We start from the raw sequence: 15,063 nt of genomic DNA, 5'->3' as shown, positions 1-15,063 counted from the left end.
CCCATATCCTTCCTCCTTCTCCAGGAGTGGGCCTTTGCAAAGATCATCCCTTTTTCCTGAATTGTCATGTTCCCCATTTCTTCTGGATCATTCCATCATCTACAAAGTGGGCAGAAGGATGGCTGGAGTTTAGGAATTTAGCCTTCTGGAACTGATCCTGGTTCCTGCTGTGGTGGTGAGACCCCTAGGGCCTTCATTCCCTGTAGTGGGAATGTGGAAATTGGTTGAGTCCAGAGCCAGGGGTTCTACCATGAAGGAAACCTAACCTGTCTGAGGGGCTTAGATGACCCTGCAGCTGAAGCTGTGGAGTTGACACCCTGCACAGGGGTGGGATGGAGGATGCGCCCCAGATTCAGAGGGGTCTGCAGATGCCAGCAGAGTGAGCTGAGGCTGAGTTGGCCAGGGAGCACCAGGACCCGACCAAGAGGAGAGAGACAAAAATGCAAGTTTCATCAGCCCCACCCATGGGCGGTGCAGGTCAGCATCACCAACTGGACCCGGGAGAGGAGAGTCATCCTTCCCTCAGAAACCACCAAGGATACTGTGAGCAGCGTAAGAATTTCATAGACCCCCCCATCCCTTCCCACATCACCCAGGAGATTTGTAAACCATACATACGCCTTCCCCACCTTGGAAAGGAGCAGGGAAGTGGGGTGGAAATCTGAGAGACTGAGCATTTCACCAAAACAGACAGCATTATTTTAAACTAACCATTCACATGATAGCATCAGATTGCACTTACCAGATTAGATATAAATTCAGTGGGGTTTGTTTGTTTGTTTGTTTGTTTGCCACTCCAGAGAGTGGGCACTCATGATAAAGATCAGATCAGATCGGCCAGAGAGAATAAGTTAACCAAAGTCCCCATGCCATCTGAGGAGTGCGAGTGAGTCTGTGATTTCAGCACACCATCCCCACCAAATCCTCCTCTGCCCACCATCTCATCAGTCCATGTTTGAGGAGATTGGGGCATCCTCGCCTCATCCTCCCCTTTAACTGAGGACAATGTTTCACATCCCATAAAGAGACCCCCTCCCAAAAAAAAAAGGGAGCACAGAAGGAAGAACGGACCAGACAGACACACAGAGTGGAGTAACAGATGAGAGTTGTCACTGAGGTGAGCAGGGCCTCCTCCAGGCCATCCTTGCCCTCCATAAGCGATGTCAGGCTCCATTCTCCTTTAACAAACAACACAGGCCCCATTTTCCAAGGCCTGAGGCATGGAGCTTGGCTTCAGAAAATGGTTGTAGCACTGTGTACTGCTGGAGAAAATCACGGAACCACACGTTAGAGCCACTGTGCTTTCATAGTCTTCATTGTCTCCCGAGATCGCAGTGCCGTACAGAATGCTTTCTTGGTGACCCCAGCACTTCCCCCAGTCCCTTCTGAAGGCTCCCAAGATTTCACCTCTCTCCCTAAATTTTCTACCATGCATCTATCTCTTCACTCTTAGCCAAAGCACATTCCCATTCTCTGGTGAGATCCAAGCGTGCGGGGAGGGGAGGGAGAAGTGCCTCAGTGCTGGACAGGAGTGTGGGATTCTGTTGTCTTGGCAACATTCTTCTGCTCATCCTCACTGGATCACTCATCTCAGGCAACAGCCCAGCTGGAAGGGCCAGGACCAATGGGAAATTCTTCTCTCCATCTTGCTCTCTTTCTGTGACCAGAGGCTGAGATAAAACACCGGTGTTGGTTACCAGGGAAACTGAAGCTTAATCCATCTGACTCGAGAGAAAAAGAAACCAACAAAAGAGTGGAAACTAAGGCACAGGATGTGCTGGGGGAGGCCACGCAAAGACATGGAATTGTGATTCTCAATAGATGCGCTTCTCCCAAGTGTCCTGTGCATGCACAAATGTGTACTCATGAGCACCCCCTTCAGCCCGGAGCAGCACAGTGACTGTGGCATAAGGTTCACAAGGGGGAGGCAATGAGGCAGGAATGGAGGCAAAAGCCAAATCTTGAGATAGGAGGAGGAGGCACTACCTATCCTTTGAAACTATTGCCTACCATTTATCTCAATGTTTAAAAAAATAGACTTTATTTCTTTTAGTGGTTTTAGAGTTACAGAAAAATGAGCAAGAAGTACAGATGATTCCCAGATCCTCCCACCCTCACCTCCATATCCAGTTTCCTCTATTAGGAACATCTTGCATTAGTGTGGTACATCTGTTACAAGGGATGAGCCAATGTTGATACCTTATTACTAGCTGAAGTGTATATTTTATATTCGGTTTCACTCTTTGACTTGCACTCTCTGGGTTTTGACAAATGTATAATGTATAATGACATGTATCCACCATCATAGCATCATACAGTATAATTTTACTGACCTAAAAATCCATTGGGCTACTCCTATTCATCCCTGCCTCTTTCTTCCTAAAAACCTCTGACAACCACTGATCTTTTTGCTGTAATTTTGCCTTTTCCTGAAAGTCAGAGTTGCATTGATATGTTGTAAAACCTTTTCAGATTGGTGGTTTTTACATAGTAATATGCACTTATGGGTCATCCATGTATTTCTGTGTCATGATGGCTCGTTTCTGTTTATCACTGAATAGTATATTATTGTATGGCTGTACCACAGTGTCTATCCATTCACTGATTGAAGGACATCTTGGTTGCTTCCAAGCTTTGGCAATTATGACTAAAGCTAGATAAACATTCATGTGCGGGTTCTTGTGTGGACAAAATTTTAAACTCATTTGAGTAAATATCGAGGAGCACAACTTTTGGATCATATGGTAAGTGGATGTTTAATGTTGTAAGAAACTGCCAAACTGTCTTCTAAAGTGGCTGTACCACTTTGCATTGCCACCAGCAATGAATGAGAGTTCCTGTTAACCCACATCTTCAACCACCATTTGATATATTCAGTGTGTTGGATTTAGCCATTCAAATAGGTGTGCAGTGGTATCTCACTGTCGTCTTAATTTGTAGTTCCCTAATGATACATGATATTGAATATCATTTCGTAGGCTTATTTGCCATCTGTACATCTTATATGGTGAGGTGTGTGTTCAGATCTTTTGCCCATTTTAAAATCGTGTTGTTTTCTCATTTTTGAGTTTTAAGAGTTCTTTGTATATTTCGGGATACCAGTCCTTTATTACATATTTTTTACAAATGTTTTCTCCCAGTCTGTGGCTTGTCACTTCATCCTCTGAACAGTGTCCTTCACAGAACAGAAATATTTAATTTTAACAAAGTCCAATTTATCAATTTTTTCTTTTGTGGGTTGTGCTTTTGGTGTTGTTTTAAAAGGTCATTCATTGCCAACCCAAAGTCACCTAGATTTTCTCCTACGTTGTCTTCTAGGAGTTTTATAGATTTGCATTTTACATTTAGGTCTGTGATCCATTTAAAGTTAATTCTTGTGAAAGTTTTTTTTTTTCACAAGATTTTCTTTTTTGGCATGTGGATGCCCACCAAGGCTTATGTTGACGTTGCATTAGGTTCAGAGTCTTATCTAAAATTATTTAGAAAACGCTACACTAAACCAACTTCATCTAAAAGAAAGTGCAGCCCTCTTCCAAACAGCTTAGGAACAGAAAAAGCAAACATATCCTCTCTTCAGATAAATCAGGCTGGAATTTACCTAGTGATAAACCGAATGAGCAAATTGATGGTGAGATGGTTGTTCAATACAGCAGCAGACTTAACCTGTGCTTCCAAAAAAAAAAAAAAAAAAAGAACTGACCCCTAAATTGTACCTTTTTGAACATGGCTTTAGATGTTGCACTTCCTGCTCCAGGATGCGTATGAGTTGAAAAGCAACATTCACGTGGATATGAGGCTCTTAGGTCATGTGGTACTAGGGACTTTCTAGTTATTTGCTCTTGGTCAGTAGGAGGAAGCCCAGTGATTTACCACCTGAAAAGATGTGTAAAAAGCCTGGTTGCATCTGAAATCTTTTGTTTATGAGCTGGAGACAAATATCTCACAGAAAACTCAAAGGAGGCAATGGGCCCAGAAGAGACCACAGAGGACCAGAATTTCAAAATTAGGGAAAAAGTCCTTTCAAAGGGTCCCTCATAGGATGAAGCTTTTTAGTGCCATGTGGACTGTAGTTCAATTCATGGCCTATGGAGGATCTCAAAGCATAGTTTTTGGATGGATAATAGATGGATGGAGTCATGATATCATGCAGGCATGGGTGGATCGCTGGACACTTAAATTCCTAGTTTCTCTGATGAGGTCACAAGGGTGCTTTCCAGTCCCTGTTAATTTACATGTTTTATATTTGCTTTTAGGCTTAAAGTAATAATCATTGGTGTTCACCAGGAAGAAGTTCTCTGTGCCAATCTAGTTGCCCATCAGAAGAATATTGTGATCTGGGTTGAGTGCCTATCAGAGGATGCTACACAAAACCAGTTAATCAATATAATCCGTCATGCATCATGAGAAGTAGAGATACACATCTATAAGCTAATGTATATGCACATGCTCTAGTATCTATGAAGCCAGCGTGACAATTCTATTCATTTCATCCCACAGGGGAACCCCCAGGCACGAGAACTGGTGTCTGAAGTTTCCCAGCTAAGAGCGGGAGCCACAACATGCCAGTGTTCACCATTGTAGGGAAGAATCTCTGATTCCCACTGAGGGGAGAGTGTACCACCTGCCTGCCTCTGAAGGCACTTCTTCTGTCCAATGCCTGGTTTTGGGTTTGGTTTAGTCTTTCACTCAGATTATATCTTTTTTTCCCATGTTTGAGTCACTGCTCCTAGGTTCTGACCTTCAGTGGAATCCAGGAGGGTTTTAGTGAGTTTTAGGACACACTAATTTAAAATAATCCACTCACTATCTTAGTATTTTATAACTTCAAATAGAATCTAGAATCCAAAACTGTATTCAGACCACCAGCTTGACACAACTTACAATTGAGCTTTATCCTCCATAAACTCCCATGAGGAGATTCTGCTTCTGGCTACCATGGAGTAAGCCCAGTACTGCCTATCTCTCCTGCTGATTACAGCTAAAGACTCTAGACAAATACACAAAGCATGTGTGTACCTGAGGAATCAGAAAAGTAGGCAAAATAGATGAACTGTGGTAAAGAATCAAAACATGGAATCCATCCAAATGTATATCTTGAGACCCAGACTTGTCTAACCTACCCGACTTCCCTGTTTGGATGACTCAACATGTCTGAAACAGATCTCTTGCGTTTGTTGTATATTGTTTGTTTTTTACTTATATACATCAGCAAGTCCTCTTGATTCTATATTCAAAATATATCCTGAGGGCAGCTATTACTACCACCATTCTACAAGGAATTCCCATTTTTCCTTTGAATGAAATCCATTCTCCTTAGTGCGGCCTGCCAAACCCTACACTTTCTGGCTTCTGCCTACCTCTCCAACCTCTCCCCTCATTCAGTACAATCTAGTCACACTGGTCTTTAACTGTTCCTTCATCATTCCAGACTTAGTTCCTTCATCATTCCAAACTTGTTTCCTTCATAAGGCTTTTCAATTTTCTGTTTCTCTGATGTGTTATTTTTCTATTGATGCTTTCTAATTTTCCTTTCAGGCTTTGGCTTTCAGCTTGTGCTTTTCTTTGTTTCTCCTGCTTAGAGTTATTTAGTTTCCTTGATCAGTAATTTAATCCTTTTACCAAATTTGGGAATTTTGGGGCCATTTTTTTCAAAAAATCTCTTCTGCCCCTTCTGTTTCTCCTGTCCTTCCTGTATTACAATTGCACATATGTTGGGATGTCTGATATTTTCCAACAGATCTCTGAGGCCTTGTTCATTCTTTAATCTCTGTTCTTCAGATTGAATAATTTCTATTGATCTATCTTCAAGTTTTGTGATTGTTTCTTTTGTTTGTCTGTTTGTTTTATTGAAGTATAGTTGATTTACAATGTTGTGTTAGTTTCAGGTGTACAGCAAAGTGATTGTGATTGTTTCTTTTGCCATCTCAGTTATGCTCCTGAGCAAATCTAGTGTTTGTTTACTTATTCATTTCAGTTATTACACTGTACACCTCTAGAATTTCAATTGTTTTTCTCTCATAGGTTTTTATTTCTTTGCTGATATTACCGATTTTTGACCCAGACCCACAATTGTTTTCCTTGAATTTTTAAACATTTATTTCTTAAATTGGTTTGACATATTTGTAATAACTGCATTGAAGATGCTATCTGCTAAATTCAAAATCTAGTCTCACATAGAGTCAGATTCTATTGACTCATTTATTTTCTTGACAATGGGTTATACCTTCCAGTTTTTTTCACTATTCTAGTTAATTTTCTGAAAGATGAACATTATAGATAATATGTTCTAGTGACTTTGTTTTGTTTTTCTGAACGTTGTTGGCTTTTTTTGTTTTGTATTAATGGATAATTATTGTAACCTCACCTGGGCTCATACTGCTAAAACTGTCTCCCACATCCTGTGTGGGCAGTGATATCTCTACTTGGCAGCCTCCCCTTCACCTGTGTAGTTTTGTATTCAGCCAATCATCCGGGTAGAGTTTATGTTCATACACCTCAATCCTAGGGTTGCCAGATTAACATACCAGATGCCCCATTAAATTTGGGTTTCAGATAAGCAATGAATAATATTTTAATATCTTTAAAATTCAAATTGAACTGAGCATTCTCTATTTTTATTTGCTAAATCTTGCAACCCTACTCAAGCCATAAGGTCACCTCTCTGCCACAGAAGGGGCGTGTGGGTTGAGGAATACATCCAAATGCACAGCAACATCCACCCCTCACAAGCTGTCCCAGACTTTCAATTTTTGCCTGGCTCCCTGTGGTCTCCCACATGCATGCATATTTTAGCAGTCAGAGGGGTGGAGAATTTAACTTCTTGGCCCTTTCATGACTCTTCACTTCCAAGCTCTTCCTGTAAAATTTCTATCTGTCCTGCCAACATCCCCAGATTGAGTCCACCACCTCTATACAGTAAAGGTGTGGATTTTTACCTTCTGAGCTGGAGTGTGAGGATGAGACCACCCCCAGGAAAAAGGCCACAAAGTCACCTTCTTACCCAACACAGTAGCAGTATTTCATAAAGAAACACTTCTCAGGTTATTGTCTGCCAGTGCCATGAAATAGTTGTTTTCAATAATTTTGCCCAGGTTTTTACTTGTGTTCTGTGAGCATGAATTGTACAAACTCCTCACACCACCATTCCTAGAAGGAGAATCTCCACAGGGTCTATTTTTTTTTTTAACATGTTTATTGGGGTATAATTACTTTACAATGGTGTGTTAGTTTCTGCTTTGTAACAAAGTGAATCAGTTATACATATACATATGTTCCCATATCTCTACCCTCTTGGGTCTCCCTCCCTCCCACCCTCCCTATCCCACCCCTCCAGGCTGTCACAGAGCACCGAGCCAATATCCCTGTGCCATGCGGCTGCTTCCCACTAGCTATCTACCTTACTACGTTTGTTAGTGTGTATATGTCCATGACTCTCTCTCACCCCGTCACAGCTCACCCTTCCCCCTCCCCATAACCTCAAGTCCGTTCTCTAGGAGGTCTGCGTCTTTATTCCTGCCTTACCCCTAGGTTCTTCATGACATTTTTTTTTCTTAAATTCCATATATATGTGTTAGCATACGGTATTTGTCTTTTTCTTTCTGACTTACTTCACTGTGTATGACAGACTCTAGGTCTATCCACCTCATTACAAATAGCTCAGTTTCGTTTCTTTTTATGGCTGAGTAATATTCCATTGTATATATGTGCCACATCTTCTTTATCCATTCATCCGATGATGGGCACTTAGGTTGTTTCCATCTCCGGGCTATTGTAAATAGAGCTGCAATGAACATTTTGGTACATGACTCTTTTTGAATTTCGGTTTTCTCAGGGTATATGCCCAGTAGTGGGATTGCTGGGTCATATGGTAGTTCTATTTGTAGTTTTTTAAGGAACCTCCATACTGTTCTCCATAGTGGCTGAACCAATTCACATTCCCACCAGCAGTGCAAGAGGGTTCCCTTTTCTCCACACCCTCTCCAGCATTTATTGTTTCTAGATTTTTTGATGATGGCCATTCTGACTGGTGTGAGATGATATCTCATTGTAGTTTTGATTTGCATTTCTCTAATGATTAATGATGTTGACCATTCTTTCATGTGTTTGTTGGCAGTCTGTATATCTTCTTTGGAGAAATGTCTATTTAGGTCTTCTGCCCATTTTTGGATTGGGTTGTTTTTTTTTTTTGTTGTTGAGCTGCATGAGCTGCTTGTAAATTTTGGAGATTAATCCTTTGTCGGTTGCTTCATTTGCAAATATTTTCTCCCATTCTGAGGGTTGTCTTTTTGTCTTGTTTATGGTTTCCTTTGCTGTGCAAAAGCTTTGAAGTTTCATTAGGTCCCATTTGTTTATTTTTGTTTTTATTTCCATTACTCTAGGAGGTGGGTCAGAAAGAATCTTGTTGTGATTTATGTCATAGAGTGTTCTGCCTATGTTTTCCTCTAAGAGTTTGATAGTTTCTGACCTTATATTTAGGTCTTTAATCCATTTTGAGCTTATTTTTGTGTATGGTGTTAGGGAGTGCACAGGGTCTATTTTTAAAGACAAACAGAAGGCCCAGATAAGTGAGTCAATCGGTGCTACTTGAGTACCTACCATGTGCCTACATCCACTTAACTGGATGTCAGAGGTACATAAGAGTGATTCATTGTAGTCACTATCTTCAATAAGCCTATGGTTGACCTGGGAAGTCGTCTGTAATGACATTGTACATTGCTAAAACAAAGCACAGTTTTTCTGAGCAGAAAGGTTTTGCAGTTGCTTATGAGTGAATGTGGATTTAAAATTACCAAAGTATGGTATATGTGGCCCTAAGCTATTCTGGTTACTGAAAACTGTGATTCTCTCTGTGTGAGATGACCAAAAAAGGTCAAAGTTGTAGCCATGCAACATACTCACAGCTCAATACGGGAGCCTCTCTAGCACCTAGGACCTACACAGGTAATACCTACATTAGAATTTACAGAAAAAAATGGGGTATTCCTTCTATCAGAGCCATCACAAAGATAAATTTGTCTTTGTAATGTAAGCAAATAGTTATGCCCACCATGTTCCAGGGATATCCTAGAAGTGGGAGATGAAAGAAGAATAGATCCTAGTCCTTGGCATTTGGGATCTCACAATCACTTGGGGCAGACAGACATATAAACAGAAAAGCAGTGGAAGTGCAAGAAAGGACACAGGGGAAGGGAACCCTGTAAGAAAACACACACAGAAGTTGTGACCAAAGAAGCAGGAGGAAGACAGAATGAAGTTTCGTTTTGAGTGTGAAAGAGCTCACCTGCACTCATCCAAGGTCACTGAGCACTGAGGTCATGTCCTCGATTATGCTGTTGTAAGCCTGAGTGACATCTACAGCCACTCACTGAAGAGCTAAAGTAACCTGATGGCAGTGTTATATTCATGAAACAAGTATTTATTGAAGCCCAACTCTGTTCATCAGTCATTTTGTATTTAGGTTTATGAAGGGGAAAAAGTGGAGAATACAATGGTATCAGAGTATTCTGGACAAAATATGGGAATACAAGCCATCACCAACCACTACCACCCCCAACCCCATTCTCATGAACATAAATTTAAGCAGAGACTTTCTATGTTCACTCATTTTCAATATATTATTTCTTATGAACAAATTGAACCTATAATAATAGCTATAGTGTTTTGGGTGAGTAGCATATTTCACCATCACTCATCTGCTGGGTACCAGGCTCCAGGCACTGGGTCAGGCAGGATCTGGAGACACAGGGATGATTCTTGCAGGGAAACAGTGTTTGAATAGCTCATAGTCTAGTAAGCAGACAGCCACAAATTAAATAGTTGAAAAATAAATGTGATGAGAACCGTGGCAGGAGTGAGCTAGGGACTCTCAGAACACAGAGAAGAACCATGTAATCCAGGTGGTCGGGAACAGCTTCACAGAGGGAGTAATATAATATTACTACTCATATTTACAGATGAGATAACTGAGGATCAGAGAGGTTAATTCATTCACTCAGCATTATATACCCAGACAGTGATGGAGACAGTTATCCACCTACGCCTGTTTAAATGCAAAGTACTATGAAAATGCACCATGCATTACAAGAATCCTTCCCTCTTTTTAAAAAATATTTATTTATTTATTTTTGGCTGAATTGGGTCTTTGTTGTTGCGTGCGGGCCCTCTCTAGTTGCAGTGAGTGGGGCCACTCTTCATTGTGGTGCGCAGGCTTCTCCTGTTGCTGAGTGTGGGCTCTAGGCACGCAGGCTTCAGTAGTCATGGCACACGGGCTCAGTAGTTGTGTCTCGTGGGCTCTAGAGTGCATGCTCAGTAGTTGTGGCCCGTTGTGGCACACGGGCTTAGTTGCTCTGCGGCATGTGGGATATTCCCGGACCAGGGCTCAAACCCGTGTCCCCTGCATTGGCAGGCGGATTCTTAACCACTGCACCACCAGGGAAGTCCCCTTCCCTCTTATTATTATCCTCTTTTTCAATCCACATTCACCACCTCTACTTCAACTTGGTCCTGCTTTACCTTTGATTCTTGCCTTTCTATTTTTTATTTTGAGATTTTATTGCAACAGTTGTAAATTCACATGCAGTTGGAAGAAGTAATACCGAGAAGATTTTGTAAAACTACAGTACAACGTCACAAATTGATATGGGTGCAGTCCACTGATCTTATTCAAATTTCCCAGTTGTACTCGTTTGTGCATGTGTGTGTGTGTACTTAGTGCTATACAATCTTATTACATGTGTAGGTTTGTGTATCCAACACCACAATAAACATACTAAACTGTTCCTTCATCACAAGGATTCCACCTATGATTCTTTGATAATGACACACATTTCCCCACCCTACCAACCTTAAACCCCTTAACCTGGCAGCTACAAATATGTTCTACATTTCTAAAATTTCGTCATTTCAAAATTGATGCAATAATGAAATCATACAGTATGTAACCTTTGGGGTTGTCTTTTTTTTTTTTCCTTCAGCATAATTCCCTGAAGATTAATCCAAGTTGTTGAGTGTATCAAGAGTTTGCTCTTTTTTATTTCTGAGTAGTACACTGTGAAATAGATGTATCACAGTTTGTTGAACCATTCACCTGTTGAAGGACATCTGGGTTGTTTCTAATTTGGGGCTATTACAAATAACACTGCAATGAACATTTGTATAACAGATTTTTGTGTAAACATAAACTTTTATTTCTCTGGGGTAAATGCCCGAGAATAAAATTGCTAGGACCTCTGGAAATTGCATAATTAGTTTTGAAGAAACAGCCAACCTGTATTGCAGAGTGGCGGTATCATTTTATACTCCTATGGGAAATGTATGAGAACGAGCGATCCAGATTATCCACATCTTTACCAGTGTTTGGATTGACACTCGTTTTTATTTTGGCCAGTCCGATAAGTGTGTAGGGCTATCTCCTTGTCATTTTCATTTGCTTTTCTTGTGGCTAACGGTGTGTAATATATTTTCGTGTGTGTGTGTGTGTGTGTGTGTTTTGCCATTTTATATCCTCTACAGTGAAATAGCCATTCATATCTTTTGTCTATTTTCTATTTGGTTTATTTTTTAACTTCGTTTTTTAAAGAATTCTTATGTATTCTAAATACTAATCCTTCTTCAAATATGTGGCTTGCAAATATTTTCTCCCAGTCTGTAGCTTGTATTTTCGTCATATTCCCATGAGTTTTCTCAGAGCAAAAGGCTTTAATTTTGATGAGGTTAAATTTCTCATTTTTCCCTTTATGTATCAGGCTTTTGGTGTCAAGCCTAAGAACTCTTTTCCTAGACCTAGACCTCAAAGATTTTTCTATGTATTTGAAATATTTTTATTGTTTTACTTTTATATCCATAATCTATTTTGAATTAACTTTTATATAATGTGGGAAGTTTAGGTCGAGATTCATTTCTTGAGCCTATGGACGTCTGATTGCTCTAGAATCATTTATTGAAAAGGCTATCTTTCTTCCATTGGATTCCTTTTGTACCCTTCTCAAAATTCAATTCAGTGTATTTGTGTGGTTCCATTTCTGGACTCTCTATCTATTCCACTCAAATGTGTATCTATCCCTTAGCAAGTATCACACTGTCTGGATTACTGTAGTTAAAAAGTAAGTCTTGGGCTTCCCTGGTGGTGCAGTGGTTGAGAGGCCGCCCGCTGATACAGGGGACGCAGGTTCGTGCCCCAGTCTGGGAAGACCCCACATGCCATGGAGCGGCTGGGCCGGTGAGCCATGGCTGCTAAGCCTGTGCGTCTGGAGCCTATGCTCCGCAACAGGAGAGGCAACAACAGTGAAAGGCCCGCGTAACGCAAAACAAAAACAAAAACAAAAACAAAACAAACAACAAAAAAACAGTGAGTCTTAATATAACGCCTACTTTACATTTTTTTACATCTTTATTGGAGTATAATTGCTTTACAATGGTTTGTTAGTTTCAGTTTTTATAACAAACTGAATCAGATATACATATACATATGTTCCCATATCTCTTCCCTCTTGCATCTCCCTGCCTCCCACCCTCCCTATCCCACCACTCCAGGCGGTCACAAAGCACCGAGCTGATCTCCCTGTGCTATGCGGCTGCTTCCCAGCAGCTATCTACCTTACGTTTGGTAGTGTATATATGTCCATGACTCTCTCTCGCTATGTCACAGTTTACCCTTCCCGCTCCCCAAATACTCAAGTCCATTCTCTAGTAGGTCTTGTTTTTATTCCTGTCTTACCCCTAGGATCTTTGTGACATTTTTTTCTTCAATTCCATATATATGTGTTATCGTACAGTATTTGTCTTTCTCTTTCTGACTTACTTCACTCTGTATGACAGACTTTAGGTCTATCCACCTTATTACATATAGTTCAATTTCATTTCTTTTTATGGCTGAGTAATATTCCATTGTATATATGTGCCACATCTTCTTTATCCATTCATCTGATGATGGGCACTTAGGATGTTTCCATCTCCAGGCTATTGTAAATAGGGCCGCAATGAACATTTTGGTACATGACTCTTTTTGAATTATGGTTTTCTCATGGTATATGCCCAGTAGTGGGACTGCTGGGTCATATGGTAGTTCTATTTGTAGTTTTTTAAGGAACCTCCATACTGCTCTCCATAGTCGCTATACCAATTCACACTCCCACCAGCAGTGCAAGAGTGTTCCCTTTTCCCCACACCCTCTCCAGCATTTATTGTTTCTAGATTTTTTGATGATGGCCATTCTGACTGGTGTGAGATGATATATCACTGTAGTTTTGATTTTCATTTCTCTAATGATTAATGATGTTGAGCATTCTTTCATGTGTTTGTTGGCAGTCTGTATATCTTTTTTGGAGAAATGTCCCATTTTTGGATTGGGTTGTTTGTTTTATTGTTATTGAGCTGCATGAGCTGCTTATAAAATATGAAGATTAATACGTTGTCAGTTTCTTCATTTGCAAATATTTTCTCCCATTCTGAGGGTTGTCTTTTGGTCTTGTTTATGGTTTCCTTTGCTGTGCAAAAGCTTTGAAGGTTCATTAGGACCAATTTGTTTATTTTTGTTTTTATTTCCATTTTTCTAGGAGGTGGGTCAAAAAGGATCTTGCTGTGATTTATATCATAGAGTGTTCTACCTATGTTTTCCTCTAAGAGTGTGATAGTTTCTGGCCTTATATTTAGGTCTTTAATCCATTTTAAGCTTATTTTTGTGTATGGTGTTAGGGAGTGGTCTAATCTCCTACTTTTACATGTACCTGTCCAGTTTTCCCAGCACCACTTATTGAAGAGGCTGTCCTTTCTCCACTGTACATTCCTGCCTCCTTTATCAAAGATAAGGTGATCATATGTGCGTGGGTTTATCTCTGGGCTTTCTATCCTGTTCCATTGATCTATCGTTCTGTTTTTGTGCCAGTACCATACTGTCTTGATTACTATAGCTTTGTAGTATAGTCTGAAGTCAGGGAGCCTAATTCCTCCAGCTCCGTTTTTCGTTCTCAAGATTGCTTTGGCTATTCGGGGTCTTTTGTGTTTCCATACAAATTGTGAAATTTTTTGCTCTAGTTCTGTGAAAAATGCCAGTGGTAGTTTGATAGGGATTGCATTGAATCTGTAGATTGCTTCGTGTAGTAGAGTCACTTTCACAATGTTGATTCTTCCAATCCAAGAACATGATATATCTCTCCATTTATTTGTATCATCATTAATTTCTTTCATCAGTGTCTTATAATTTTCTGCATACAGGTGTTTTGTCTCCTTAGGTAGGTTTATACATAGATAGTTTATTCTTTTTGTTGCAGTAGTAAATGGGAATGTTTTCTTGATTTCACTTTCAGATTTCTCATCATTAGTGTATAGGAATGCCAGAGATTTCTGTGCATTGATTTTATATCCTTCAAATTTACCGAATTCATTGATTATCTCTAGTAATTTCCTCGTAGCATCCTTAGGATTCTTTATGTATAGTATCATGTCATCTGCAAACAGTGACAGCTTTACTTCCTCTTTTCCGATTTGGACTCTTTTTATTTCCTTTTCTTCTCTCATTTCTGTGGCTAAAACTTCCAAAACTATGTTGAATAAGAGTAGTGAGAGTTGGCAACCTTGTCTTGTTCCTGATATTAGTGGAAATTCTCTCATTTTTTCAACATTGAGAATGATGTTGGGTGTTGATTTGTCATACATGGCCTTTATTATGTTAAGGAAAGTTCCCTCTATGCCTACTTTCTGCAGGGTTTTTATCATAAATGGGTGTTGAATTTTGTCAAAAGCTTTCTCTGCATCTATTGGATGATCATATGGATTTTCTCCTTCAATTTGTTAATATGGTTTATCACATTGATTGATTTGTGTATATTAAAGAATCCTTGCATTCCTGGAATAAACCCCACTTGATCATGGTGTATGATTCTTTTAATGTGCTGTTGGATTCTGTTTCCTAGTATTTTGTTGAGAATTTTTGCATCTGTGTTCATCAGTGATATTGGCCTGTAGTTTTCTTTCTTTGTGACATCCTTGTCTGACTTTGGTATCAAGGTGATGTTGGCCTTGTAGAATGAATTTGGGAGTGTTCCTCCCTCTGCTATATTTTGGAAG

The sequence above is a fragment of the Globicephala melas genome, chromosome X (assembly GCF_963455315.2).
Source record: "Globicephala melas chromosome X, mGloMel1.2, whole genome shotgun sequence".
NCBI lineage: Eukaryota > Metazoa > Chordata > Mammalia > Artiodactyla > Delphinidae > Globicephala > Globicephala melas.
The sequence above is the reverse complement of the archived record's forward strand: the minus strand, read 5'-3'. Positions refer to the sequence as shown.